General features: G+C 42.7%; 1 protein-coding gene and 1 long non-coding RNA gene across 4 annotated transcripts in view; one reads left to right on the plus strand and one right to left on the minus strand.

Moving 5' to 3' along the window:
- The window catches only part of TTC28 (tetratricopeptide repeat domain 28), a 702,579-nt gene that overhangs the window by 60,766 nt on the left and 617,413 nt on the right, over positions 1 to 24,400 (plus strand). The gene's annotated exons all lie outside the window — the stretch shown is intronic.
- On the minus strand, positions 6,844 to 23,874 carry LOC140499087 (uncharacterized). Its single transcript, XR_011965274.1, has 3 exons — positions 23,597 to 23,874; positions 11,704 to 11,799; positions 6,844 to 8,718 (listed from the first exon to the last, which is right to left on the minus strand). It is a non-coding gene; the product is annotated as an uncharacterized lncRNA (long non-coding RNA).

Raw genomic sequence — 24,400 nt, forward strand, 5'->3', positions numbered from 1 at the left:
TTTTAAGGCCCCCTGCCATAAGTGTGAAGCTCACACCCTGTGCTAAGCCCTGGGATTATAAAGACAGAATGAAACAATCTTTGCCCTCAGGGCACTTGCCAGTCTATTGGGGAGACTCAAAATGTAAAATTAAGCTAACTGTGTAAGTGGTCATTTGAGGGACAGCTAGTTGAATCAGGAAAGTCTTCCATAAGAGGGTGCACATATGCTGACAAAGGGCCCTTCCCTAGCCACCCCTTCCTGTATTCCAGTGCAAGGTGTGAACTGCCTGTGGGTGGCTGAGGTAGTTTGGAGACAAAAATTATCACAGCTGAAAAGAGAGATGAACTGGGAGACCACTTCAGGGATTTGAGTCGGGGTTAAAGTAGAAGAGAGTGTGGTAAGCCAAATGCTGAACACATTGACAAAGAATGGGTGTGCCAGCAGCAGGCTGATCTGAGTGGAAGATGCTGGCAGTGGGCTGTAAGAAGCAGACCTTCCAGGTTTCTTGTTTGGAGGTTGTGGGAGCAGGGCATTGCCAGCACTGCAGAAGATGAAGAGGATTTGAAGTATAGGAAGGTAGAACTTCATGGAGATAAAAGGTGAACAGAAGTAACAGGTGAAGTAACATTTCCTCCAGGCCAGATGGTGGGTCTGAATCCCAGGGATGAATGAAACAGAAGGTAAGAATTTGCTAGCCACAGGATGGAGGACTGTGCCAGTAAGTAGAAGCTTGTCGACTCAATAGGCAGGCCTCAGGGTTCCAATTAGACTTCTGCTTCAGCAGATGGTGTCTTCTATGTGTAACCAACTCAACTGATCACATTGTGATTTTGGAGGCTGAGGTTTATTTCCAGTGGGATGGAGGCCTCTGTATTTTCTGTCTCCAGGGGGAGCCTCCTCAGATCCAGCCAAGGACAGGTAAAGTCTTTGTTACATAGTATGAATTTTCTGCACAAATGTATGACATTGTTTCTCTGGACAACCTTGAGTTCCCACCTTCCCCCCTCTCCGGCTAGGTATATCTCACCTCTCCCCTAGGGTCTCCTGTGCTGCTAAGGTGTTTGTATGTGTTAGGGGGTGACAGTGTCTAGTCTCTGCCATTGGTGACTACTGATGGTATTTCTTCAGTTTTTTGTGCTTCAGTTTTAGGGATCTAAGCACCACAATTCCATCTAACCACTTAATATTAGATTAGCTTTTAGAGAGAGATATTTACTTAGAAGCTATAACCAGAGCAAATATAAAAACATTTCTCCCCAACACATTATAGAGTAATTCCCTTTCTTACCCCATCTGTGTTTCCAGGGAAGGGAATTAGGTTCACATGTTAATTCACTTCCTACATAGCATATTAGTTCCACCAAATTCAAGTCTAGAGCTCCCCTGTGCTCACTTCTTGGGTTCAAGACTTCTCAGGGTTTCCCTGATGTTCTGGCTACAACATCTGATTTGGATTCCTGGCCTACGAGATCCTCATGGTGTAAACCCCTGGGTTTGAGACTTCACTTTATACACCTAGAACTGAAAAGGATAAAGCCCCAGTTTCTGGGAGGAGTAGACTTCAGGCCCTGTCTCCCTTACCAAATGGTGTTGCTTGTTGTAAGTGACTGAGTTCTTTACCCTGGGACATCAGAGGAAAAGAGGATTGTCTCTATCAAGTAGTTTAAAAACACAGCCAGTTTTGGCTCTGCAGTCAATGGAAAATCACTGCTCTCCACCACATGATAGGCCAATGCAGAATGTCATTGCAAATACCAGTCCTCTTTTCTCCTATAAGCATATTCCTGGTGTCTTCCACATGGGAGCCTGTATCTTAGGTGCTCTGGCATGTGCCAAACCTCTTGGCATATGTTAGGTCAAAGTAAGAGCCAATAATTGTCTTTATGTGGTATCATTGTAAAAATCAGTATAATTGAACCCTCTTCTCCTCCCACTAAGACCCTGAAAGGCAGTAGGCCTAAGGCCAGAAGGAGGAATGTATAAGTTGGCAGATAAAAATGGGACCTGAGACTAAATAGGGTTGTCTTAGAATCATAGACTTCAAGCTGTAAAGCTTACTCAAGTACCATTTTTTTCTCTCTGGACTTACCCATCTGCAGTGGGGTCGGGTCCTGTATATTCATAATGACAATTTTATTTTACATAGTTGTTTCTGTGATTTGCTCTTTGATCCATTCATTAGTTAGGATTTCATTGTGATGTCCCCATTTGGGTCTGCATCTTTTGTTGGTGGCACCTGACCCTGTTGCTGTTTTTATTGCATCATGGTCTGTAAAGAATATATCAACTATTTCAGCCTTTTGACATTTGTTTGCAATGTCTCTGTACATTGTCAGATTTTGTAAAAATTCCATGTGCTGCTGAGAAAAATGTATATTCTTTTGCAGTTCCATTTAGAAGATTCCATGTCTTTTAATTATAGTTTCTCCAGCAATTTGTTCAGTTCCATATTTTCCCCTTTGTTTATCTTTCTGTTACACTTATCCAAAACTGAGAAAGGGATATTGAAGTCTCCTGTCACTGTTCTGCTATTGTCCTAGTCTTCTTGTAGCTCAAACAACGTTTCCTTTATGAATTTGGATGACAAGACATTTGGAGTACGTTTACTGATTTGTTTTTGGTTCATTTCAGCGTAACTTAGTTTCCTTGTTTGTCCCTTTTTATTTCTTAAATGTTTTTTTTTGTTGTTGTTGTTGTCAGGTAGCATGATTATAACTTCTACTTTTTTTGGATTCACTTGATGCTTTTTTCCCCTACTCTGTTTGTTTGGGGGTTTTTTTGGAATGTAGTTGTTTTTTAAATTCTTCTTGTAAGCAACAGATTGTAGGATTTTGTTATCTTATCCAGTTTCATTCTTTTCCATTTTATTGGCTTGTTTAGTCCATTCCTTTAGTGATCTTGTCAGATACCACAGGTTCAGTGATTTTTCATTCAGATAATTCCCCGATCTGTGTATTCAGCCCTAATCTCTCTTCTGAACTGTCATCACATATCACTAGCTGTCTCTTAGAAACATCTCTCAAATTGGGTGTCCTTTTGGCATCTCAAACTCGACATGTCCAAGACAGGATTCATTATTTTTCCCTTAACCTTACCCTCTTTTGAGCTTCCTTATTACTGTTGAAGTTACCATTATCCTTCTACTCACCAAGGTCTGCAACCTTGGTGTCAGCCTCAGCTTATTACTCACCTCCCAAAGTATTTGGTTATCTTGTCTCTTCAGCATTCATAAAATCTCTTATGTTGATCCTCTTCTGTTATCCTCTCCTGTCTATTCTCCTAGCCATTGCCTTGTAGAGTTTACTTCTGGATTCCCCTTTTCCACTGTGCCTCACTTCCACAATGATGCCAATTATTTCAGGTGTTAGAGAGGACACTGCAATGGGATGGGATGACATCCCCATGACATCCATGATCTGTGCTCTCCCCCAGTTATCTTTTTTCCCTATTTGCCTCAAAATCTCCCCCTTTCTCTATGCTTTCCTGCCGAAGTTGTCCCCAGCAGCTCCAATTCCCTCTTCTTGAGGTAAGATGAAGGGACTTTTCAAGCACTGGGACCCCCAGATCACATTTCAGTGTGACATTTCCATCCCCCTTCACAGACCATGTCTCTTCATCAATAGGAGCAAGACCTCCTTCCTTTCCCCGCCCCCCCTTTTGTTCCAAGTCTTACCTTTTTTTTTAAAATTTATTTATTTAACATTCATTTTAACAAAATTTTGGGTTCCAAATTTTCTCCCCTTTTCTCCCCTCCCCCCCAAACACCAAGCATTCTAATTGCCCCTATGACCAATCTGCTCTCTCTTCTATCATCTCTCTCTGCCCTTGTCTCCATCTTCTCTTTTGTCCTGTAGGGCCAGATAACTTCCTATACCCCTTTACCTGTATTTCTTATTTCTTAGGGGCAAGAACATTACTTGACAGTTGTTCCTAACACCTTGAGTTCCAACTTCTTTACCTCCCTCCCTCCCCACCCCTTCCCTTTGGAAGGCAAGCAATTCAATATAGGCCAAATCTGTATAGTTTTGCAAATGACTTCCATAATAGTTGTGTTGTATAAGACTAACTATATTTCCCTCCATCCTATCCTGTCCGCCATTACTTCTATTCTCTTTTGATCCTGTCCCTCCCCGTGAGTGTCGACCTCGAATTGCTCCCTCCTCCCCATGCCCTCCCTTCCATCATCCCCCCCACCCTGCTTATCCCCTTATCCCCCACTTTCCTGTATTGTAAGATAGGTTTTCATACCAAAATGAGTGTGCATTTTATTCCTTCCTTTAGTGGGATGTGATGAGAGTAAACTTCATATTTTTCTCTCACCTCCCCTCTTTATCCCTCCACTAAAAAGTCTTTTGCTTGCCTCTTTTATGAGAGATAATTTGCCCCATTCCATTTCTCCCTTTCTTCTCCCAATATATTTCTCTCTCACTGCTTGATTTCATTTTTTTTAAGATATGATCCCATCCTCTTCAATTCACTCTGTGCACTCTGTCTCTATGTGTGTGTGCATGTGTGCATGTGTGTGTGTGTAATCCCACCCAGTACCCAGATACTGAAAAGTTTCAAGAGTTACAAATATTGTCTTTCCATGTAGGAATGTAAACAGTTCAACTTTAGTAAGTCCCTTATGATTTCTCTTTCCCATTTACCTTTTCATGCTTCTCTTCATTCTTGTGTTTGAAAGTCAGATTTTCTTTTCAGCTCTGGTCTTTTCATCAAGAATGCTTGAAAGTCCTTTATTTCATTGAAAGACCAATTTTTCCCCTGAAGTATTATACTCAGTTTTGCTGGGTAGGTGATTCTTGGTTTTAGTCCTAGTTCCTTTGACTTCTGGAATATCCTATTCCATGCCCTTTGATCCCTTAATGTAGAAGCTGCTTATTTCCACAATACTTGAATTGTTTCTTTCTAGCTGCTTGCAATATTTTCTCCTTGACCAGGGAACTCTGGAATTTGACCACAATGTTCCTAGGAGTTTCTCTTTTTGGATCTCTTTCAGGCGGTGTTCTGTGGATTCCTTGAATATTTATTTTGCCCTCTGGTTCTAGAATCTCAGGGCAGTTTTCCTTGATAATTTCATGAAAGATGATGTCTAGGCTCTTTTTTTGATCATGGCTTTCAGGTAGTCCCATAATTTTTAAATTGTCTCTCCTGGATCTATTTTCCAGGTCAGTTGTTTTTCCAATGATATATTTCACATTATCTTCCATTTTTTCATTCTTTTGGTTTTGTTTTGTGATTTCTTGGTTTCTCATAAAGTCATTAGCCTCCCTCTATTCCATTCTAATTTTGAAAGAACTATTTTCTTCAGTGAGCTTTTGAATCTCCTTTTCCATTTGGCTAATTCTGCTTTTGAAAGCATTCTTCTCCTCATTGGCTTTTTGAACCTCTTTTGCCAGTTGACTTAGCCTATTTTTCAAGGTGTTATTTTCTTCAGCATTTTTTTGGGTCTCCTTTAGCAGAGTGCTGACCTGCTGTTCATGCTTTGACTGCATGTCTCTCATTTCTCTTCCCAACTTTTCCTCCACCTCTCTAACTTGATTTTCAAAATTCTTTTTGAGCTCTTCCTTGGCCTGAGCCCATTGAGTGGGCTGGGATACAGAAACCTTGACTTCTGTGTCTTTGCCTGATGATAAGCATTGTTCTTCCTCATCAGAAAGGAAGGGAGGAAGTGCCTGTTCACCAAGAAAGTAACCTTCTGTAGTCTTATTTCTTTTCCTTTTTCTGGGCATTTTCCCAGCCAGTGACTTGACTTCTGAATATTCTCTTCACCCTTACTTCGCCTCTGGATCCTCCCAGCCAGCGCTTGGGGTCTGAGATTCAAATGCTGCTTCTCAGCCTCAGGTCTTTGGGCAGGGGCAGGGCTGCTATTCAGTGTGAGATTAAGTTTAGGTGCTCAGGTGGGGGCAGGGCCACCTCTCAGGCTCAGTTCCCTCCAGGGGTTTATGCAGAGACCTTCAACAATGGATCCAGGCTCCTGACTGTTTGGGGAGCCCTGGTCTGCCGCTGCCTAAGCTGCTGCCTCCTGAGGGGGCCTGAGTTATGGGGGCACCCCACTTCCCTCTCGACCCTCCAAAGAGACCCTCTCACTGACCCCTGTCACCTGTGGGTGGAGGGACCTGCGCAGCCGCTGGAGATCCCGTCGCTGAAGCCTGCTCGGATCTGCTCCTCTTGGTGCCGTGGCCGTGGCAGGGCTGTGCTCAGCTCCCAGTCTGCGGCGCCCAGTCCGCAGTGTGAAGGACCTTTTGCGAGAGGTTTGCAGGTCCCTCTGGAACAGAAATCTCCTTCGCTCCACTGTTCTGTGGCCTCTGCTGCTCCAGAATTCACCATGAGTTCCTTTTTACAGATGTTCTATGGGTTGTGGGTTCGGAGCTATGTCCTTTCCCCCTTTTTTCAATTCTCTCCCCATTCACCCACTCCCAGTTCTTTTCTTACTGAGACCAAAAAGGTCATTTCCCCTTCATTGCTAGCTTTTGATTTGACCCCGCCCTGGCTACGACACATTTTACATTCTTTATTACCTGGCTCCTTTCTCCCCCTTTATGTACACTCTTAAGCCCCCAAACATCCATTCACCCACTGTCAAGGTATCTAATGCCCCAGGCCTGACTCTTCACTGTTACCTCCATTGGACTTCTGCCTTCACCCCTTCTCCTTGAGCACATTTAGAAGTCGATGTCCTTGGCTGTCACTTTTATTCACTCTCCCTGTGCTTCTGTTGTTTGGGGTGTCTGAGAAGCAAATAATTTCAAGTCTGAGGGTCTTTTAAAATACTTTTAAAATGCCTCTTTATTATATTTTCATTTATAATTCAGCCCAGATTGGCAGGTTAGGTCATTCTGGGCTGCATACTGAGCTCTATTGCTCTTGGGAACACATTATTCCATTGCCTCCTATGTTTTCTGGTGAGTGCAGCATAGGCTTGTGTTATCTGACTTTCCTTCCTTTGTATTTGAAGGACTTTCTCCTCATCGCTTGTTTCTGGAAGAAGTTTTTAAATTTAACCACTGTGTATATTGGAGTTGGCAGTCTTGGTTTGTTTTTTTGGTTTGTTTTTTCCTCAGAAGTGATCTTTCAGTTATTTCAATTGGTATTTCATTTTTGTTTTTGTTTAGAAGCTTTGGATAGTTCTCTTCTATTGTTTCCTTGATTATGGTTAAGGATTTTCTGTGCTATTCAGCTCTTCTGGAAACCTGGGATCCTTAGATTCCTTAGTTCCTCTCCACATTTCTTCTGTCCCTCAGCTGTTTGGCCCAACACACTGATGCTATGGGATTGATTTTGTAGTCTGGATCTCTGAGGCTCTGGGAGGGTGGCAGGGGTGGGATGTAGTATGGAGCTGTATTTTAAGCTCAAACATGTGTCCTGTTCCTGACTCCCTTGCAGGGATCTTTTGCCATACAGAACACAGCCTGGGGTGTGCCTGGGGTTCAGGGATTCTTCCTGATCTGCACAGTTGCAGTGGTGACGACTCCATCCTGGCCTGAGCAGACTTCCGCAGCTTGTGTTCTCCATGGCATTGGGAAGAGGAAGGGGAGATGAGGAATCGATTAGATTTTGTTGGGAGCCAGGTGGGCTGGGGCAGCTTAGCTGTAGGTAGGGTATGGTAGAGTCCATGGGCTCATTAGTTTTTCTTATACCTTCTTTTGGATTCTAGGAGTACTACATTATGGAGATGACTGATGCTTCTTTATCTTTGCTGCACATTTTCTGTTCTGGAGAAGTGTGGGGGGCTAGGACATCAGAAAAACCTGTCTAATCCTCCATCTTGTTTATCATATGGCCTGGAATCCTGAAAAACTCGAACGTGTCATTTCTAGAACTTTCCTACTTACCTGTGTTTACTACTGACCTTCCTCTTCTATCTTTCATGCCTTTAAAAAAGTTTAAATAAGCCTTTTTACTTGCTCACATGACTTAGCATATATGAAATACTTTCCAAACTTTGCAGCTTTATGTAAATTCAAGTATTTTTGCTATTGTCCTTATTACTTTCTTCTTTAAATCATCTTGGTAATCCTGTTGTCAAGCTCCCTTTTCCTTCCTTCCTCTACTTTCAATTTTTTTTTTTTGTAAAAACCAAACCAAACCAAACCAAACCCTCGTCATAAATATGTACGGTCAAGCAAAACATATCCTCACATTGGCTGTGTCCGAGGTTCTGTGACTTGTTCTGAATCTTGCTTTCCTCACCTTGTTGTCACATGGGCAGCCTATGTGGTTACCAGTCCTTAAGAACTGCGGTTGGTCACTGCATTGATCAGAATTCTTACATCTTTCAAAAGTTGTTTTTCTTTTCATGTTGCATAGTAATTATATAAAGCTTTCTCCTGATTCTGCCTCAGTTCATACCAGTTTTCCTAGGTTTCTCTGAACTGTCGTTATCATTTCTTACAGTCCAATAACATTCCATTGCATTCCTATATCATAAACTGTTCAGCCGCTCTCCAACTTTCAGGTAGTCTTTAGTTTACTGTTCTTTGCCACTACAAACAACAATGACAACAAACCTGCTATAATAAATACTTTGGTAGAAATGAATTTTATTTGCTTTCTTTGTATTACGGACCCATTGATGGTATCCGTGGGTCAGAGTCTGCACAGGTCAGTGACTTTAGAGGTATAGTTCCAAGCTGGTTTTCAGAATGGTTCCATCAGTCCCCAGATCTACCAGCACAGTGCCCTGGTGTGCCTGTCATCCAAAACTGTCACTCCTCTTTTTGTCGTCTTCGCCAGCTTGAAAGACAGAAGGTAGAGCCTTAGAGTAGTTTTAATTCATTCCTTCTAATCACTAGTGATTTGGCACATCTTTTCATATGTCTGTGGATAGCTTGGATTTCTTCCTTTGAGGACTACCTGTTTATATCATTTGGCCATTTATCCATTGGGGAATGACTTTTGTTCTTATACATTTGTGTGAATTTCTTATCTATCTTTGATAACAGACCCTCATAGAGAAGCTTGCTGAAAAGATCCCTCCCCCCATTAAGTACTTTCTTTCTTCCTAACTCTAATGGATTCATTTTATTTGTGTAAAAATGTGTCAGTTTTATATAATCAGAACTGTCCTTTTATCTTTCATGGTCATTCTCTCTTTCACTATCCAGAATTTCTCTGGGCACTTTCTTTTTTGCTCCTCTCCTTTGTATGATGTGACCTCATACATAAGTCATATATCCATTTGTAGCTGACTTTGGTGTACAGTATGAGGTGCTCTCTATATCTAGTTTCTGCTGGACTTTTCTAGTTTTCCTAGAAGTTTTTGTTGAATAATGAATACTTGGAAGTCTTTGAGTTTTTTGATATCACTACTATGTTTTATTGTTTCTAGATCATATGTAAGTAATCTCTTCCACTGACCAATTTTTCCATTTTCTTCAAGATACATCTCAAGTACTACCATCTCTAAAAGGTCTTTCTGTATCCTGTCTCCCCTCCCTCCCCTGCCGCCGCCAAGGCTAAGCAAATATAACCCAAAAGTTATATTTAGTAACAGAGTTTCTTTGAAGCACTACAATCCAAATTTCACCCCTTCTCTTAGTCAGGAATTGCCTTTCTCCTGTCCTGGTATTTATCTAATTATCTGTACCTGTTGGCCTTAGACCAATCAGAAATATAAAATGAATATGCAGAAATTAAGAAATGCAGCAGGGTAAGGGAATTAGGAATTTGTTTAAAAGAAATCTGCTCAGTCCCAGATTAAGTGTCACCCAAACTTTCTAACCTAATCCTTAACTTGTTTCCTAGACCTAGAGTGTTGTGTATTCTACTTTAGGTCTGGCTGCCTTCTGGTCCTTGGCAAGGATGGTGATTTTCATCCCCATGTATCCAAATGGATTAAGCTCCTTTGCCTGCTCTGAAATCTTTGGCTTCCATTTGAGTTGTCGGAAGACCTGATGATTGGTTGAATGGTGGGATTTTGATGATCTAGCTGTGTTCCAGAAAACTTCCTTCTTCCCAGTAACACTGGGGATGGAGATATATGAGGAACGATAAGAAAGTCTTCCCCTCACTTCAGAAATGAAAGTAGATAGGATTGATACTGTTAGCACTGGAGTTCACAAAAGACATCCATTTCTTTAAATTTCCTTTATTCACTAATAAATCAGGTTCATGCTTTATTTTGTTCCACAAGAACGCTAAAATCCAGCTAATATAATATTGAACCAAACATACTCAAATAACCTCAGTCGTTATTAGGTCAGAAGTGTTGTGAGGTAATGCCTTTGTTTTTTCGGACAATCTGTCGGTATCCAGCAGGCTGTTCATGGCCTAACCAGACTCCTCCATCCTGGTACTGCCTTGGTTTTGCCTTGTCCCTTCTCTGAAACTTCCCATATCTGGAATCTCTTATTCTAGGCCCCAGACTTCTGGTTTCCTAGCTGAGCGATGTCTGGGCAATCTACAAGCCACCTTCTTGCCCTGACCCTGGCATGTCTAAGCTGCTCTGAAGCATGGACCTAGACGCCATTAAATATGTCTTTCTACTGCGTGTTGGAGATCATTATGTCCACAGCAGCCTGAAAACATCCCTCGTTGAATTTCTTCCCTGCTCGTTTCTAGTCCTGCTTTTTAAGGGATTTGGGGCTCTTGGTCTAGGATCTAGGCCCTAGAGTATGGGGTTTGATGGGCTGCCTCATTTGGATGTGCCCTTCCCTTGATATCTCTGTTTCATGCTCCCTGCTTGTCTCCTCCTAAGTTATGTGACTTTCCCTTAAAGAGGCTAAATGGAAGGGCCTGCTGCTTTCAGCATTGCGCAGCTCATCTCTCTCTTCTGTGAAACCCCATTAATGTCAGAGGAGGATGATGACAAGAGGAATGTGTTCACCTTTGATGAGAATGCTTTTAAGGGACTCCAACCAAGCTACTCTGAGGAAGATAGAAATTTGTCTGGAAACTTCCAAACCTTTCCAGATTACCTACACGTGGATCAGTCTGTGATGGAAGCTTTTTGTTGCTAGGATTATGGGGTGCCTAGATCCCTCGCTGTCAAAGAGGGTATCAGAGTTTATAAATGTATTTCTTTAGGGCATGACCCTATATTGACTCTTGAAGATTGAGGACCCTTTTCTTCCTTTAAGTATTTCCATTTGATTCATGCTTCATCGTATGATATTTGCACATTTTTATGTCTTTAGGAATAAGTTATGGAATAATTTCCTTTTGAGAGTTTATAAGCTTGTTAGTGGGAAAAAGACGTAGTTTCAAATGGAAGCCGTCCTGCACATCTATCCTGATGGGACTCTGTGATCTTTTATATATGTGTCTTCCCAGTTCCTCCACAGGACCAGCATTTGGAATGTACGTCCCCTGCAATCCAGATTCTGCAATGCAACACACAAATCCTCTCCCTTTTCTCAGTATTGGAATAAAGGTGATATTTCTGTTTTCTTTGAGAAGATAAATCTGTTTCTTATCTTAATTTTTTCTTTTAAGAGAGCTTGCAATTATGTAGAATTTATTGAAAATATCACCTCTTTCTCCTTGGTAGAAGGGGAGGGAGTCCATGGTTGTAGAATACTGGACGTATTGTCAGATTTTTTTGATGCATTATTTCCTCTTTTTCAACAATTTATTTTTTCTAACAACAGTTCTTTGTTATAAATGTAATGATTTGCTGGCCTTCCTTTTCCATCTTGTTATATCTCCCCCTCAGGGTTCTAGGTGTGTTCCTGAGGAGCTGTGGAAGATATTTCTCTAATGCTTTTAGCTCAAGCATACCTCTGTATCCTCATCTTGACAGATCCCATCATGGACTCCGTTCTTGAATTTGAATGGCTTGCTTATAAGGTTATAGCCGTCTCTGATTTCCTTCACCTAAAATCAGAAAGATGAACACTTAGAGGCAAAGAACAGAAGAAGCCTGTCTTCTCTTTCCATACCCTTTCACATGGTGATCTCATCAGCTTCCATGGGTTTAATTACCATCCCTATGTTGATGATTCTCACATCTGCCTGTCCTACCCTAACCTCCATGCTGACCTCCAGTCTTGCATCTCCAACTGTTTTTCAGATATCTTGAACAGAATGTCCAGTAGACATCTTAAATCCAACACGTCCAAAACTGAACTTGTTATCATTCTCCCTATACCCTTCCCCCATCTCAAACTTTCCTATTACCATTGAGGGTATATCTCCCATCATCCCAGGATTGCTGCCCAGGGGTCATCCTGTGCTCCTTACATTCTTTCACCCTACATAGTTCATCTGTTTCTAAGGCCTCTTGATTTCACGACTGCAGTGTCTCTCAATTATGTCCCCTTGTTTCCTCTGATACTGCCGCCATCTTAATACAGACCATCATTGCCTCATCACCTGGGCTTGGCAATAACCAGCTGCTGAGTCTGCCTGCCTCAAGTTCCTCCACACTCTAATCCATTCTCTATTAGGCTAAAGCACAGGCAAACCATGTCAACCCCCCAAACTCCCACGTCCAGTGGCTTCTGACTACCTTCAGAGTCAAACACAGAATGTTTTGTTTAGCATTCAAAGCCTCCCCTCCAATCTTTCCAGTCTTCTTACACCCTCCAGCTTGTCTTTGATGAACAAGGCCCTCCATCTCTCAGCTCTGGGCATTCTCCCTGGCTGTCCCCTGTGCCTGGAATGCACTCCCCCCTCGTCTCTGCTTCCTGGCGTCCTTGGCTTTGCTCAAGTTCTAGCTAAAGTCTCGCATTCTACAGGAAACCTTTCCCAATGCCTCTTACTTCAAGTGCCTTTTGTCTGTTGGGTATTTCCAATTTATAGCTTGTTTGTTCACATTCATTCTCTTGTTGTCTCCCCTATTGGGTTATAAACTCCTTGAGAGCACGGACCACCTTCTGACTCTTTTTGTATCCTCAGTGCTGGTGCATAGTAGGTGCTTAATTGATGCTCATTGACTGACTGCCTCTCATAGCCAATCAGCAGTCTATCTCCTCATCATATGGTTCCCAGGCTAGAACCAGTTACAGAATGTCTGCAGTGCTCCAACTCAAAAACCAAAGTGCTTCTATCCACTTCCATCAGGCCTTTCTGGAAGCAGGCCCTCTCCCTGTTTCCATGTGGGAAATTGCCTCCAACCCTTTCCTCCATTACATAAGAGATGGCTTTCTGGGATAATACTAGGGAAATTTAGGCAGTATGAAAACAAAAGATTTCACTAAAAATGAACCCTCCAAAAAGCTGCTTTGGCTCTGCTATCTGTCCTTTGTCATTTAACTTTCATTGTCTTTCACCTTTAAATCCCGTCATCATGTCCTTTCACTGTATGATCCTTGGGTTACCCATGCCATCCACCTCCATTTCTACTCTTGTGCTGCTGAGGATTGCTGGAGGGATAGAGCTGGGCCCACCAGATCCCTAAAGGATTTCTGTTATCCAGTCACAACTGAATCCTCCCAGCTTCACTGCATAACCCTATTCTTCCCTTACCAAAGGTCATATTTTCCAGAGTAAAGCAGTTATCCCAAACTTTTTTCTCTAAGAGCCTCTGATGCCTCCACCCCCCTTCTCTCTCAGCAGAGATTCTCCCTCCCTCTTCACTAGTCAGTCAGCAATTATTTATTAAGTACTTACTATATGCCCTAAACTAAGTGATCTTTGAGGATTTCAGTACAAAGGATGAAAGAATCCCTAACCCCAAGACATTCCAGTAAGGGAGAAGACAAGTATATATAAAAGATAGAAAATAAATATGAAATGAATAAATGCCAACATATACAAAGTGGTTAATTCCAAGTAGTCCAGAAAGCCTTCGTGTAGAAGGAAAGTGGGGTCTGTCTTTGAGGGACTGATCAGGAGGAAGTGGTCTTGGTATGGCTCCTGCAGAGTTGAGAGTCAGGAGATCATGTGCCATATGAGAAGGACAGAAAGGCCAATTGGGCCAAATCCGGGTTGTGAAGGCTTTAATAGTCAAACAGAGGAGTGTCTGTTTTCTCCTAGAGACAAGAAGAAGCCCCTAGAGTTGATTTAAGAGAGTCACATTGTCAGATCTCACTTAAGGACAATTACTTTAGCAGCATTCTTGTACGGAATGGATTGTAGCAGGGAGAGACTTGAGGCAGGAGTGGGGGAGTGAGGGGGGTACAGTCCCATTTAGGAGGTGGATGCAATCATTGAGGTGAGAGGTGATGTGGGCCTGGGCTAGGATGACAGCTGTGTAGAGAGAAGCAGTCAGACAAAAGAGATATTTGAAGGCAGAAATGGTAAGACTTGGCAACTGATTGGAAATGTGTGTTAGGAGAGAATGAGGGCTGATAACCCCTTATGTTGAGGTTATGAATATGAGAGGCTGGAAGAATGGTAGTGTTATTGGGAGGAATAAGGGAATTCGAAGAGTAGGTTTATGGGGAAAGAAAGTGAGGTCAATTTTGGACATGTTGAAGTTAAGACATCTCTGGGCTATCCAGTTTGAAATGTCTAAAAGGCCATGTAGTGATGAGGGGCTGAAGGTCAGAAAAAATCTCTGTGTGTATACATACATGCACAGATATACAACATGCAAACACATGCATGTATGTACACACATGCACAGTACACACACATGTATGCACATGTGCACACATGTAGATATCTGTCTCATTGGTTAGTTGGTTGTTGGCCATTTTCAAAGAGGACCAAATAACATCTGCGAGTCATTGCCGTAGTTGAACTAACGGGAGCTGACGAGGGGCTGCAGAGGGAGAAGGGAAGGTGGCCTGGGACAGAGCCTTGAGGAACTCCCATGATTAGAACACTTGGTGTGGACATTGAGCCAGGGAAGGAAATTGAGAGAGTGGTTGGAGAGGAGACCCTGGAGAAGGTGGTGCTGTGAGAACCCAGGGAGAGCATCACCAGGAGGAGAGGGGAGGTAGGAAGAGGTTAGACCTGAGGAAAGGCTGTCAGATGGGCAATGGAGAGATTGCTGGTCACTCAGCTTCCGCTGAGTGATGTGACTGAAGGCTAGACTGCAAAGGGCTGGAGAGAGCAAAGAGGCCTCGGGTGAGAGGCTGTGAGTGTAGACAGCTTTTTTAAGGAATTTGGCTGAGCCAAATTCTGCAGGCCAGGCAGCAGCTGGAGGGGAGGGGGGGGTGTGGTGAAGAAAAGACTGCAGGCAGCTCTGAAGTCAGTGGCAGTGAGCCCCGTCATCTTTCCCTAGGCCACATCTCCAAATCCCTGAGTTGCCTACAGAATCCTTGCTCCTGCTGGTCAAACCATGGAGCCTCCCTGTCTAGTCTCTTCCAGGAGCTTGCCCCATGATGGTTCTCACCACTTCTCACTTACTTTTTCTTTCTCCTGATTTTTTTCCTGCTATTTATAAACTTAAACTGTTCTTCCCAAGGTCTTCCAGCCCCGAATCCAGTATACCCTATGGTATACAGACTTCTCAGCCCGGGCAGTCCTAGTTTAATTAATTCTTCTTGATAAGTGGTTTAAGGTGGCACAGTAGATTGAGAGCACTGGAACTGGAGTCAGGAAGACTTGAGTTCCAATCCTACCTAACTGTGTGACCCTGGGGAAGTAATTTAAATGCTGTCTGCCTCAGTTTCTTCATAATAGCATTTGTCTCCCAGGTTGTTGTGGGGATAAGGAAAAAATCAAACATTTATTACTGATTATTACTAGACAAGCATGTAACTCCCTGTACTTGGCGTTTTACCAAGCTCTTTACGTTTAATTCTTACAACAATCTTGGGAAATAGATGTTATTATTAACTTATTTTACAGTTAAGGAAACTGATGCAGAGGTTGTACAGCTAATACCTGACAAATAGTAGGTGCTTAATAAATATCTGTTGACTGACTGTAAAACTCTATGAATGTGATGCGCCCTTTTCTCTTGAGGTCCTATCCACTAGAGGAGTGCCTCTCCACTAGGAAGGTGGCAAAGACAGCCTCACATGAGTAACAAGCAGAATGGCCATGGTTTGGAACCTCTTGTGACAAGAGCTAGCCACCCCTTGGCGTCCACCTGCTGCCAGCTGATGGATCAGTGCTCTTTTTTTGGCCTTCTCCTACCACATACACACACACACGTGAAACCTCTCATAAGGATCAGTCTCATTTCACAATCACTGGCAATTTTGTTTAAAAAAAAAAAGCCCCAAAAGGCTCATCATTATCTCCCACATCCCCTATGTCAGGCATCATCAACGTGGCATTGTGGTCCCTATGCCAAAGGGACAGCTCCAGAGACTGGCAGGTTGTGGGGAGGGATTTGGGGAAAGAGAAGCTTTTCTTTGACCCCTCCAGGCACCATCCCTCCGCCCTATACCTTTCCTCTAAACTGTGTCACACTCTGCGTTCTCCCCTAGAATTGAGGTGGATGTCTTAAGAAATCCGTCATTTCAACCATTTTCTTTTCTTCAGAGTAATGCTAACTTGCTTTGTCAGTTGAACAAGTATTTGCCACCTGCTCACTCTGTGCTGACCCTGGGCCAAAAGGAGCAAAAAACAACAAAAAACAGCTTGCCTTCAAGCTGCTTGGTTTCTGCTGCTTACATTTTTGTATATTATTGCTCTTGCTTCCAAGGGCTGTTGTGAAGAACTTTACCCAGGAACCCTGAGGGACTTCCCCTCCCAGTTTCATTTTTTGGTTATTTTTTTCTTTTATTAAAATGGGCCATCCTTGGAGTAATTACTTAAAGAGGCCGATTCATTGAATGGGTGTACCTCACTCAAAGGGAGAATGTGATAAGACCTTAGCCTAAAATGGTCAAGGTCCCGCATTGCATCCTGGGCCATCTCCAGTCATACTGATGAATATCAGGCCACTGGACCCAGATGGCTCAGGAGGAGAAGTGAGGCTGGTGACCTGCACAGCCCTCCTGCACTCAGATCAGTCAAGTGCAAGTCATGTCATCATTCCTCTGATGGCATGGTCCTCTTCAAGAGCAAAGGACAAACACAGCAACAATAGCTAATAATTGTCTGAATCTGGATTTGAACTCAGGTCTTCTTGACTACAGGCCCAGCCTTCTATCCACTGCACTGTCTAGTTGTCTCTAAAATGAAGTAATCTTTATAAAATGCTTTGCAAACCTTAAAGCACTGTATAGATTCTTGTTGTTATTACCTATCTCCTAATGGGGAGGTGATAAGCTCAGGGGGTATATATTATATTGAGACATATTTTTGGACAAGACTAAGGGAGATCTTGGGAGAAGTTGATTGTTTTGTCCTCTTGCCCGAAGAGGAACTGAGTGTCAGAGCTGATCAGAGCCATCCATGATGAGGAGACTTCAGTTGATGAGCTTATCCTGAGGGAGGCAGAATTTTCCAGGAGATGAAATCAAGCAGAGTAGCTAATGGGAGATGAAGGAAGGAGAAATGAGTGTCCTCTTTCTTTGAAGTTCTTTGGGGTCGTAGACCTAGTGCTGATATGATGGGGTCAGAGGCTATGCATAGTTTAGAAATTTGGGGGGCATGGTTCCAGATTCTTTTCCAGAGTAACTTGATCAATTTACAGCTCTACCAATGACTAACATCCTCATTTTCCAATATTCCCTCCAGCATTTATCATTTTTTTTTAAATCAACGTTTCCAATCTGATGGATTTGAGGTGGAACCTTGGATTTGATTAAATTTGCATTTTTCTAATTATTAATGATGATTTGGGGCCTTTTTTAAATATGACCATTGGTAGCTTTGATTTTTTTCCTTTGAAAACTGCTTTTTCACATGCACTGATCATTTATCAATTGGGGAATGGCTTTTATTCTTATACATTTGAATCAGTTCTTTATATATCTTGGAAAGAAGACTGTTAGCAGGGAATCTTGTGGCAAAATAGAAGGGAAGCAAGTAAGTGGGGGAAAAACATTTTTGCATCATTCTGTGAAAATTGTCATGCGCCACAGATGACCAAATCCTGTTCCCCATGGAGGCTCCATATATCACAGTATCCCTTGTTCTCTAAAGTCTTAATTTTGTGTTGGCATGGGGACCTCTGCTGGGTACTTTGTCATAAAAGCCTCAAGCAGCAGAGTGTGACATAATAGATTTTGCTGCAACTTGGCTATTCCAAGATCTCAGCAATACTCAAGGGGATCCCCCTGTGGATTCCCAGTTAAATGGGGGAATCTAAAGGTGATTCCCTGGTACAGCCTGGTCATGTGGTGCATGTCTAAGCTCCAAAGGAGGGTTTGGGGTGAATCTGGGATCCCAGCATGTGACCATTTTCCCACCTGAATCATTTCATTTCCCACCTTCATAATTTAAAAAATTCATATATGGTCACTTTGTTCTAATTTTAACCATGTGTGTTATGTTTGTGCAAAACCTTAAAAATTTTATGTAATCAAAATTGTCATTTCCTCTTCTGTAATCCTATCTTTTGTTGGGTTAGGAACGTTTCTCTTGTCCATAGAACTGACAGGTGATTTCTTCTTTGCTCCCCTCATTTGGCTGTCATGTTACCTTTTATGTATAAGGCGTGCACCCGTTTGGAGCTCGTCTCAGTGTACATGCTCTGTGAGACTGGCCTCCCCTTAGTTTCTGCCAGGCTGCTTTCCAGTTTTTGCAGCAGATTTTGTTCACCAGTGAGTCCTTCCCTCACTACCTGGACTCTTTGATTTTATTCAGACCCTAGGCTCCCGTGCTTGTCTGCTTTGGTGTATTGTTTACCTGATCTATTCCACTCTATTTCTTGACCAAGTTGTTTTTTTATCTACAAATGATGCTTTGTAGGATAGTTTGTGATTTGGTTCTGCTGGCTTCTTTCCCTCCCACTTATTTTTCATTATTTCTTTTGAATTTTTTTACGTTTTGTTTCTGCCTGTCATTTTAAATTGCATAGACAAGGTTAGCCTTATGCATAACTGTGAAGAGAAAGTGTCATGAAGGCATATCTGGGCAGAAGTGTGTATGTGTGTGTGTGTGTGTGTGTGTGTGAAGCCTGTGAAGGCATATCTATCTGGGCAGAGGTGTGCGTGTGCGTGTGCGTGTGCATGTGCATGTATGAATGAAGCCTGCTAAGCTGCACTTGTCCCTTGAGAGATGCTTATGCTGGGTGCCGGTGGGGCTGGGGTGGGTCTGCTGGCCAGAGCTCGGCCCAGAGCTGTGTGGCACTTACTAGCCAAGTCACAGGAGCGTTTAGATCGTGTGACTTTGTCCAGAATTCCTCGGAGTTGAAAGTTCTGTGCTCAAGCATAAATCTATTACAGCCGTAGTCATCTAGTTCTAATGGCTTTTGGAAGTAAGCAAGGCCTTGAGAATTGGCTGGTTTCAGAATAGCAGAAACTTGTCATCTTCATGAAAGTAAGACTGTCTTCTTAATTAAGTGTAATTACGTGTAATTTAAAGTCTCAATTTGAACAAGGAATTCAGTCTTTGTAGATATATTATTTTGAGTTGTGGAAAATTTGAATTTATCTGGGAAATATAATGAGAAGGAAACTTTTCAGTTTGATTGGCCTCCTATGTATGAAAACATTTTAGGAGTCTGTGTGACTGTGCTTTAAGAACAATAATTTAAATTTACATGCTCAGAGTGGACCTTGCCTCTTGCTCTATGAAGAATGTTTGTTTCCTGCGCCCCCTTGCGTACAACTTGTGACCGATCCTTTATCCCCCTTCCCTTTGTACGCTACAGACTGGTAGGAACAAGGCTAGCATTTCCATAGTGGTTTGAGGTTTGCAAACCCTTTACAATATTATCTCACTTCATCCTCACAATTACCCTGAGAAGGAAGTGCTAGTATTGCAATAGGTTCATTTTATCCTTTGAAGTAGCTTTGACATGCCAGAACATTCCCTTTAAAGAAAGAATCTGGAGTTCCTCCACTTCAATTGCTTTTAGAAATATCCTCTACTATAAAATATATATATTCAGAAATGCTTCATACCGCCACTTAATCTAACTTCTAGGTGTTGTTCACATGTTCATGCTGGAAAGGACTTTAACGCCTGGGCACTGTTCTGAGTGATTATTGGTGATAAGACTAATTTGTGGCATGTGATTGTTATGGAATGGAAACTAACTAGAACTGTTAGGCTTGATACATTTTGAAGACCCCTTTGGGGAACCCTACTTTTCCTGAACCACCAAGCTGATTTGATCCCTAGTACTAAAAAACTTTAAGTTGGCCCCACCATCCTCTCCAGTTCCTATCTTGTGATGTGAAGCCTAATTCCTCCAAAGAGTCATCTCCACAGTCATCTTCACTTTACCTCCTACTCATTTCTCAGCATTGTGTGTCTAGCTTTGCAACTGTCTACCTGGACTGAAACTGCTATCTCCAAAATTATCAGTGACTCTTTAAAAAAGATTATTATTTTTACTTTTCAAATAGTAAGAATTTAAAAATTAATCTGTCTCTCCCAATACCCATCCCTCCACACTGATCGAATTCAGTTCAATAAACATTGATTAAACATAGACTTTGTGCCAGGCACCGGGTGAACAAATTAGGTTTAAAGACAATCCCTACCTTCAAGGAATTGTAGTGTAATGGGAGGAGACAAGGTACAAAGGAAACTAGAAAGTGGTGGGAGGGGGATGGAACGTGGAGGTGGGGATGTGGGGCTCAGAGGGGGACTTGGCAAACCAAGCTGAGTTTCTGATGCAAAGTGGAGAGAGTTAGTTAGGAGGAGTTTAGTGCCCCACCCTCTAGCCCTCCTATCAGAGGGGAGAGGAGGAGGAGGGCCCAGTATCCAAAGTTGAATTAAAGACATATTGATTTCAGGTGATCAGCTTATTCTGGGAAGAGATCATGTTACTGGCAGATGGAAAGTTTTAAATTAAACCCATCCACACCCTGCAACAATTTCTCAAAACCTATTTGTATAGTAGTCTGGCTAAACAAATTCTTCTGTGAACTGTGTCTGAGAAGGTATGTCTTTTTCTGCATCTTAAGTCTGTCAGCTTTCTGTTAGGTGACGGCATGTTTTGTCTTCATTCTTTTAAGCTCCTGATTTATCATTGCACTGATAACCTTTCAAGGTTAATCATTTCTTGTAGCACAATAAATACTTCATGTTGTACATATTGGAAGTCAGCTAGGGGACATCGTAGTGCCAAGTGCTGGGCGGGGAGGCAGGAAGTCTCCTCTTGAGTTCAGATTTGGCCTCAGACATTTACTATCTCTGTGACCCTGAGCAAGTCACTTAACCCTGTTTGCCTCAGTTGCTCATCTGTAAAATGAGTTGGAGATGAAAATGGGAAGCCACTCTAGTGTCTTTGCCAAGAAAACCCTGGATGGGGTCACAAAGACTTGGCCAGGACTGAAACAACCAAACACAAACACTACATATCGATACACTTGTTTAACCATTTTTCAGTAGAAGTTGTCTCTTAACGTTTTGGTATTTTGCTGCCATGAAAAGAGCTGCTATAAGTGTTTTTGTATAGATAAATCTTTTCCCCTTTGTCTTTGATTTCCTTGGGGGTTTAGGCCTAGTACTATAGCTGAGTCAAAGGGTCTATGCAGTGTGGTAACTTTGGGGGCATAGTCCTGATGGGATGTGGGTCCTGGACCTCAAATCAAAGTCAATTGTAAGTCATGTCATGGTCCTCTTTGAGAACGAAGGACAAGCCACAACCACAATGACCAGATACTGTGCCAAGCATTTTACAAACATTGTCTTATTTAATCCCCACAATGACTCTAGGACATAGGTGCTGTTAGAATCCCCAGATGAGGAAACTGGGGTAAATAGAGGTTAAGTGACTTGGCCAGGGTCACACAACATGTAAGTACCCCAGACTAAATTTGAACTTATCTTCCTGATTCCAGGCCCAACACTCTATCCACTGTGCCACCGCACTGACCCGTATGCAAATCCAAAATGTAATTTCTTCCTTGTTCCTCTAATTTTTTGTGATGTGACCTTATTGATTGGAGTAATTTTTCCATTTGAAGCTTATCTTAGTGGCTGGTGTATAGGGTCCATCCCAGACAGTTATTCAGTTTTCCCAGCGTTTTTTTGTCCAATAATGTGTCCTTCTCTTCACCGCTCTCCTCACTGCTCCTCATCTTTCTACAGCTTCTGATACACCAAGCATCTTCTCTTGTGCATTCTGTCTTCCCTGCTGTCTTCTCTTACCTGACTGTACCTGCTCAGCCTTCCTCCCTGCCTCCTGAGTCTGCACTGAATCCTCTTCTCATTTTTCATTCACTCTTTTGGTGATCTCCTCAGCTCCCATGGGTTCAATGATCAATTCTGTGCAGTAGACTTGCCAATTTATATATTCAGCCCTAAGCACTGCCCTTGCCAGTCCTCCATCACAAGCTACCTGTTGGGCATTTCTACCTGGATGTATCTGTCCCAAAGGCATTTCAAGGTCAACATGTTCCAAACTGAACACATGATATTTTTCTCAGATTTATCCCTCCTCCCGACTTTCCACTTTTTGTAGAGAATATCACCATCTTTGCAGTGGTCCAGGTTTGCAGCCCTGAAATCGCCCTTGATTTTTGCCTTTCCTTCATTCCCCACATTCATTCCATTAAGCAAGGCAAGGCAACCGGCATTTGGTAAACGTTTACTACGTGCCAGGCGATGCTAACTGCTCAGGGCATAAATGTAAATACACAGAAAGATATGCCCAGCCCTGGAGGAGACAGAACATGAAAGGGAGCTGAAAGGCAGGACCAGGCAGAAGGAGGAAGTGTTCACGTTGGGGTTGATGTTAAAGTCTAGAAATCCAGAAACAGAGCGAGTCACCGGAGTAGTGAAGGTTGGCTGGCCTGGAACCTCCCCAGATGGAGCCCCTGGAAAGAAATGACCAGTGCAGAGTGAGGAGCTCCCGGCACTGAGAGGCGTTCCGGAATGAGACATCATGTTGAAATCATGAAAGTAGATGCAGAGCCAGGGGAGAACTTTCCAGGTGTAGTTTCACAAAATTTCCAGTATCCTACCTCCTCTCCCCATTTGCAACCTCTACTCTAAGGCCTTTATTACCTAGACTAATGTAGGAACCTCCTAATTCCCTGTTTCCAGTCTTTCTTCCCTCCATCCTCCATACAGTTGCTAAATTGATATTTCTAAATGTAGATCTGTCCAAAATTCTGCATTCAGAAATCTTCAACGGCTCTCTATTGCCTCTCCAATAAAATACAAAATCCTCCACCTGGCTGTGTATTTTCCCTTCCTATCTTCCTTTGTGTTATTCCTTTTTATGTATTTTGTGGTCCAGTCAAATGGCTCTACTGCCTATTTCCTGTAAGTGACATTTCATCTCCTGGGACTTTTTAGAGATGATTCCTCCCCCTTCCCCTTTTCCTTTAGAAGAATTCCTAGATTTAAAACTCAGCTTCGTTTCACTTGCCCGGTCTTCCCTCTTCCCCATTTTTAGTGTTCTTTAACTCGAGTCAGTCAGCATTGATTAAGCACTTACTCTCTGCCAGGCATGGTGCAAAGCACTTGGGATACAGGTACCAATGAACTGGTAGACTGCCCTCAGGGAGCTAACAATCCAATGGGGGAGGACTGGACACAAAAGGTAGTTGAAAAGTATGGGGGTGGGGATGAACCTCCCCATTTCCCCCATAGGGGCATGCTGGTGAAGTCCAAGGAAGTTTAGAAGCAGTGAAACTGGTGGGAAATGGTGATAAACCTCTGCTGGGTGTTCCCTTAAAGGGAGGTGTTGGTGCTGGAGCTCTGCCCTCTAGGCAGAAATGTTCTATTTACCCATACCTGCTGTGTATTTACTCACCTGTGGACTTGTGGTGTCCCAGGAGAAGAATGGAAGCCCCTAGAAGGCAGGGGTGGTTGTTGTTGTCATTATGGCCCTGTCCAGTTCTCTGCATGTAGGAGCTTAGTAAAGGTTTATCCAATTGAATTCAGCTGAGTTGTTTGGGTCAAGGTTTGATGAGACTAGAGGTCCAGCTCAGTTCCCCATAATCTTGGCAGTGCCAGCCTATTACACAATGCCTATAACACTGCTAAGGTGATTTGGCTTCTAGGTGCCAATTGTTCAGTCATGTCCTACTCTTTGTGACCACCATTATGGGGTTCCCTTGTAAAGATACTGGAGTGGTTTGCCATTTCCTGCTCCAGTGGAGGAAGGCAAGTAGAGGGTGTATTACTTGCCCAGGGTCACACAGCTAGTAAGTGTCTGAGGCTGAATTTGAATTCAGGTCTTCTGACTCCAGACCCAGCACTCTGTCAGACACTGAGCCATCTGCCTTCCCCATCTAAATGATCTCTCTAGGATCCTTGAAACCAGAGCCCTTCTAGCTTGAACCCTTACCCATACCAGTCAGTAGGCTTTGGGATCTCCCCATGGTCTATACTGGATAAGTCTTGAAGCAGACTGATCTTGAACTAATTTAGTGGATTCAGGCAGAGCCCAAACAATTCATTACCCATTGGGTAAAAGTAATTAGTTTTAGCAGAAGGGAAACTCAAGGTTAAGGAAGGACTCCTAGAAAAAACAGAGAAGAAAAATATGGCAGATGAGAATTACTTCCAAAGGTTCTAAAATTGGGAGAGCCAAGTGCAGGAAAAGTCAGGTAGT

This window comes from Notamacropus eugenii, chromosome 4 (genome assembly GCF_028372415.1).
Source record: "Notamacropus eugenii isolate mMacEug1 chromosome 4, mMacEug1.pri_v2, whole genome shotgun sequence".
NCBI lineage: Eukaryota > Metazoa > Chordata > Mammalia > Diprotodontia > Macropodidae > Notamacropus > Notamacropus eugenii.